This window comes from Pezoporus wallicus, unplaced genomic scaffold, assembly GCF_028554395.1.
Source record: "Pezoporus wallicus isolate ANWC-B61680 ecotype Strahan unplaced genomic scaffold, APGP_CSIRO_Pwel_v1 contig_9584, whole genome shotgun sequence".
Lineage (NCBI taxonomy): Eukaryota > Metazoa > Chordata > Aves > Psittaciformes > Psittacidae > Pezoporus > Pezoporus wallicus.
In genome coordinates, this window is record NW_026640928.1 from 375,912 (window position 1) to 382,215 (window position 6,304).

Sequence of the window (6,304 nt, forward strand, 5' to 3'; positions counted from 1 at the left end):
ACGACCTCTCTCATTGGCTGGGGGCCGCGTCTCATTTGCATGCTGCGGGACAATAACACCGCGCAGCTCCCGGCAGCCCTCGCGGCATCGCGGTCTCTGCCCTTTCCCTTCCCGGTAACCGGGGCCACGCTCCGCACCGGGACAGGGGAGCTTCCTGCGGCTTTACCAGTAGCTATTAACAATACAGCGGGGTGAATGGGGCTGCACCTAACACACATACCGGCTCTCCATGCCCAGCCCAGGCCACGTGTCTGGCGCGTTGCAAATAACTCGAAGGGCTTCAGTGGCCACTTGTGTTTTCTGGCTGTTGAGGCAGGTGATGTGAGTCACACCGCACAAAAACTTAATTTTAAAGGACAAGTCCTGTTTCCCTCCCCCGTGGGTGCAGTGAGGGACAGCGCCAGCTCGCTGCGGCATGTGATGTTTGTGTGGCTTCTGTGGAAATCCATGAAACTGGAGAATGTTTTGGGGCAGGGATGTGAAATGCCTAACAAAACCCTCAGCACACAGTCAACACAAAACCCACGAACATCATGGTAATTGCAGGTGAGCATGATCCAAAGGCAACAACACAACTTTCCAGTGTCCCCCTGCACAACTTCAAAGACACCAACAACTTCAAGGCATGATGGCTTTATACATCCACTTGCACTCAAAAAGAAACCCAATTCCTTGTCTTCTGCAGCTCCTCTGTGCTGCTTGTGGACAAGGAAAGGGCTTGTCCCTTGGGAAGTCCCCAGCAGGTCACTGCACAACACATGCGAATTCACTTAATGCTTCCTGAGGAGGCTGCTGCCGCGTTCCATAACCCGAGATATGTAAATATAACACAACAGGCATAAATAAAGCAGAGGCAGGTGTGAAACCTGAACCTCAGGCTGACTCCAGTGAAAGGAAGAGCAGCGACACACTCACAGACCCAGCCCAGCACCATCATTATAACAGCACCAAGAGACAGGAGGCATTTCACTTGCTGTGCGTCTTGACAGAGACAATATTCCCTTTAAGCCACAAAAGGCTTAAGCAATGCATGAAGATTTTCCATCTAAAGCTGAAGTGGTATCCAAACTTACTACCAAATTAATTAATGTGGAGAAGGAGCGTGCAGTGAACACAAAGAGCAGCCCAGGCCTCGGTGAGCTGGGAACCCACTGCCCAGACAAATTTGCCAGCGCATTGGAGATAAGGGTGTGCTGCTGCCAAGGCCCATCAGGGTGTGTGAGATGACAAACAGCACTGGCAAGGTGGCTCTCCTCCACCACAAGCATTGCTGCCTCACCCCTCCTGTATCACTAGCAGGAAAGGGAAGCACATATTGTCAAGAGTTTCCTCCACAGAGTCATTCTTTTCCTCCTCTCGCTCTCATTCTTCCACCTCCTTGTCCAGTTCCCTTCTAGGATAAGTCCAGCCTGGCCTCACCCCCATTTTCGTTAACAGCTTGTGCTGTGCTGGGCAGCTGTGGTTAGCACAGGGTGATGTGTCCTGCAGTGGCTGGGTGCACACTGTGTTGAGCCACAGAGAACCCAGGTTTGGTTGGAAGCATGGGGTGTTTCCCGGAGCTGGATGGGACACTCTCTGTACTGCTTTGCCAGTCAGCCATGGGTTGGGAAACAGTGTGAGCACAAGGCTGTCAAACACACTTGGTAGAGCACAGCCCCATGTTTCAGTAAGGGCTCCCATGCCAGCTCATGCTCCTCAATCCCTGCTCAGCACCCAGACACGAGGAAGGTGGCATCATCTATATGAGAATTAGTGACCACTGCTGAACTCTTTCACTCCTGCACTGTAGTCTTTCACTCACACTGTGCCCAGATGCAAAACTGCTGTTGGTTTTCATTCAGCTCACTTACCTCCCATGAGACAAAGAACAACCGTTGGAAATGAAACAGGACATTTGGGTTTCCCCACTGTTCAGTATGAGTCCTGATAGGTCTCCCATAAATCCCTCCCAGGACATGCCCTCCTGCAGCCTCACTCTGCATTATTCTTGTACCCTGAGGGTCAATATCCTGCCAAGTGATATTTGTTTAAAATTCTCAAATGCACAAATTTGGCACCAAAACTGGGGCAAAGGGCATTCCCCTGGTTACTGCAGCTGGGTGGAATCTTCCCACCTCAAAGTCCAAGATCCACTTCCATCAGTTCAGTTAAGCTGCAAAACAAAATGAACTCTTCCTGCTAGGCTTGCTCAGACCAATAAATGCAATGGGGAACTCTAAGCAGAAGTGCTGTGCAATGTAATCAACTGTGGAAGGCACAAGCAGTTTTTCAGCTTGTATTAAGACTGATTCACTTGTAGCTGACGTCAGTGCTCCCTCCCTGCTATCTTAGCCTTGGGATTGGAGTATGATAAATATTACCTGTAATGCCATCTGCTGTACAGAGGCAGCCCAGGCTTCTCGCTATTTATTTAAGGGCTAATGTTGTGCTAGACCAGAATGCAGTTTATTTCAGCCTGATTTGACTTTGGTTTGACTCTAATTAAAAATGCTTGTCTGCTTGAGTTTTTAAAGTCATCTGTCATGGAGCAAAACTCATGTTTGCCTTGAAAAGATGAAGAAGTTCAAGACAGCATAGTTAAAACCAAACAGAAAACTAATGTGAAAGGGTGATGCCAGACTTCACATGGAAGAGATAGGAGGAGATACTGAGTCAGAAGATCACCATCTCAGGATGGGAACAAGGACCTCCCAAATCCCAGCTGTTATGGAGAGCTGGTTTGTTTTGCTTATCAGTTTCTCCCTCGGTTCCTTTAGAATCTCAACCAAGTCATCCACTTTCTCTATAAAACACAGAATACTGCAGTGTAATGGTGACTCTGACTTTTGGTCAGTGGTAAAATTGTTTTGAATGGCACCATGCTGAAAATACATATTTAGATCAAGTAACACACATACAAAACTGCTCCTCTTAGGATTTTATCCTCATTTTAAACGTTTAAAGTAACAGGAATTACTTCTCTAGGAATTCCACTTCCTAGAGAATTCCTAACTCCTTCATGACAATAACTCTGTTGAGCATTTTTTAGTACTAAAAACCTCCTAACACTAAAACCTGAGCAGTTAAAAGCCTTGTATAAGGTGTGTTCAGAAAGAGCCCACAAATAGCTTGAACACCTCATCCATCATTGTTTATGAAGACTCTGCTTATTGAGCTAATTCTGAACTAGTTTAAATGTCAAAAAAAAAATAAAATTAAGCTGTCTAACCAAAATTATATGTGTCCATGGGTAGAATTTCTGTCACTGCACAAAAGCACATGGACTTTGCCAGTTTACTCACTTAGATTCTCATATTTGTAGCTATATTCAGGACAGATACTGGTGCACTGTTCTGAAAACTCGAGTGACTTGTTCTGAGAAACTGCAATAGTTTTAGATGTGTTAAAGTAATTATTTAAATCTCAAGTAATTTTAAAAGGTGAGGACTGTGGTCAAAGTTATAGAGTTAAAAATAACATTTAACTGAATTATTAAATAAGCTTGGATGAGAGAAACTGAAACATACCTAATGTGGTTTGCTTAGTCCTAGCATTTCATAAAGGACATCTGTGTTAGTTTTATTTGTGCTTACAATCAGTTACTTACCCTGCTTTTATGGTGCTTGACAAGACTTGATCCTGCCACATTTGGATTGCAAATGCCACTCTACAGTGCTTAAATGCACATCAAAATCTTGCTCCTTAATATATGACTAAAATAGTGCTACAGTAAATCCCTTCAAATGTTTTTTTATAGACAGCAATCAACTGCATCTTCAACTGCTCGAATTTCCATTTTGTAGGACCTCCCCTGTGAGCATCACAGTGCCCTTTTTAATTATTAATGCCCACATGTTGATGGGATAAATCAGGATCTCTGTGATGGAGAACATGCAGTATTTAGCAATGTCCCAATCTTGTCCCACCCTCTGCGGAGTCTGCTCTTTGGAACCTGCTTCAGAAGTCTTAACACAAGGGTGCTTTTGTGATGGTGGAACTTTTCAAAAGGTTTTTCTTATACTTGGCTTTTGTCTTCCCTTGTTTTTTTAATGACAAAAGCGTATTTTGTTTGGGGTTTTTTTAATCTATTTTTTTAATGTTACATTCTGAAAGACTTTACTTAATACATTTTGTTTATGTGTGCATATATCTGGGTAGATATCATGCCTTTATTGAACTATCTCTTCCTACAGTTAAGGAATTTAGAATTAGTCACTTAAACATTAATAAAGAGGAAACTGAAGTGACTACTATGTTAATCCTGTTCTTCTTTTACAAGTACTACTGGAGATGGATTTTAGGTGAATTGTTGGTCTGAGTAAAGCCCTAACTTGCTATGGGGAAAACAATCATTAGAAAACCAGATTAATTATACTTTGCTATTGAACAGTTGCCCAGTTCTATTCTATTTCAATGGTAGATGCAGTAAGAAATAATACCTCTTATTCATCCAGCTCCTGCCCACATGCATTCAGGGTGCAATCTGTGCTTTCAGCAAGGCTTGGTTTTCATCAAGGAGGCTGGTCCCTTGCGCACCATCAGCTTTGCAAAGTAATTCTGGATGCAAAACAGAATGTATTACATTATATTTTCCCTTGTGCGTTGTCAACGGCCCTTTTTACTCAGTTTAAATGCATTAAACATTTAAACTAACAAGTAGGGGTGCTTTAATATTAATGAGCTCATCTCATGATGCTGCAGTTGAACGTGTTATATAGAAGACAGAATACAACCAACAATGATAAACCATAAACTAAGCACCACTCTCCCTCCAAGCCTCCAAACCAAATTCCAGATTTCCAAATGTGCAGGACTTCTACAGAGGAGAAACATCCTCATCCTTGTCAACTGACCATACATAGTCATAGTATGGGAGATTAGTCAAGAAATCCAAGGGACTGTAAGCCCCCAAGTCAGCTTCACCCAGAGAGATGAGAGTCTCATCTCAAGGGGCAGTGAAGGACAGCACAGCCACACACTCAGACTGCTCCCTCCTGCAGGCTTCCCTCTCCCTTGGAAGTGGAGAAAAGCCCCACAGCTGCTAGAAGTAAAACTCCCAAATCTATTTTTTACTTTCCCTTAAGCAAGAGGATGCGGAAACTTCAGTCACTTCATAGTGACAAAAGTAAAGAGCTTCACTTGCCTTTTAACAGGCAGGAAAACAAGTCTCCTTTATTCAGGGGACAGTTCCCTGCCTAAGGACTCCTTCTTGAAGCCACAAGTCTTCTTACTCTGCTGCTAACAGGTCCTTGCCTGATTTCTATAACCTGTGCCTATGTGTGTTATTAAGCAGGGGCAAAGAAATCAGAGTTTTCAGGGTAGTGCATCAATATCTGTCCTGACCACAGCTATGAATATGCAAATCTGAGTAAACTGGCAAAGGTAACATGTTCCTCTGCTCTGGGACCAGGAAAGAGACTGCTTTTTAAAGACTCCCATGATTTCCTCCAAATATAGGCACTGACTCTATTTGATGTCTGCAGCCAGTACTGGCACAGCCTTAGTGAGAAGGAAAAAGGAGCCCTTGATGCCATTTTTACAGTCTCTTTTCAAAATGGGAATGTACTTGAAGTTACTGTTACTCTTCAAGCCTGAGAAAAAAGCCAGACCCAACAGTAGTAACATCATTGAGGAGACCTTACTGAAAGGAAAAGCATGAATGTTTCCATTGTAATCTCAGAAACAGCAAAGAAACAAAGAGACTAAACACACTGGGTTTTCTTCCCGAAGGAAGAAGGCAAATACAGTAACTTTAAGTTATATTTAACAGAAAGAATGCAGACTGGACACCCAGGTGAGACTGTCTACACATAAGGCACACAGATGTCTGAGGTACAATGGAGTATGCTGGATTCTCACCTTCATGTCACCTTTGAAGTATTAAGTCTTCTTTCCAAAGAGAAGGATGACTCCAGGACTTCGCCACGTAATATGGAGCTATTTCAAATCCATCTTACGTTACCAGCTCTTTGATAGTATCAAATGACCTTGGTAGCCTTGTACTGCGTGAGGCAGACAACAGTCTGTCTTGCGAAACTCATCAACACCTTTGTGAGTAATGGGCTCCTGTGAGGCAAGAGGAGAGTGTGAAGGTGCCAAAGACTTTGTGGAATCATTTCAGTTCTCAGCAGAATCTGGAACATCAATGTACTAAATACGCACTGTCGACTTGAAGTTGCATGGCCAGCAGTCAAGTGGATCGACGTAAAAGAGAACATGCCCTCTTGTGGCCTTGCAGCTCTCAGCGCTTCCCTTCAAGAGGACGGGAACGACCCTGATCAGAAAAAGAAGGCACACTGTAACAATGCACTTGTTAGTCTGATGC

At 43.7% G+C, this 6,304-nt stretch overlaps 1 long non-coding RNA gene across 1 annotated transcript; it reads right to left on the reverse strand.

Moving 5' to 3' along the window:
- Positions 1-1,905: 1,905 nt before the first annotated feature.
- On the reverse strand, positions 1,906-5,784 carry LOC130605624 (uncharacterized). Its single transcript, XR_008973747.1, has 3 exons — positions 5,445-5,784; positions 4,419-4,536; positions 1,906-2,782 (listed from the first exon to the last, which is right to left on the reverse strand). It is a non-coding gene; the product is annotated as an uncharacterized LOC130605624 (long non-coding RNA).
- Between the last annotated feature and the right edge of the window lie 520 nt (positions 5,785-6,304).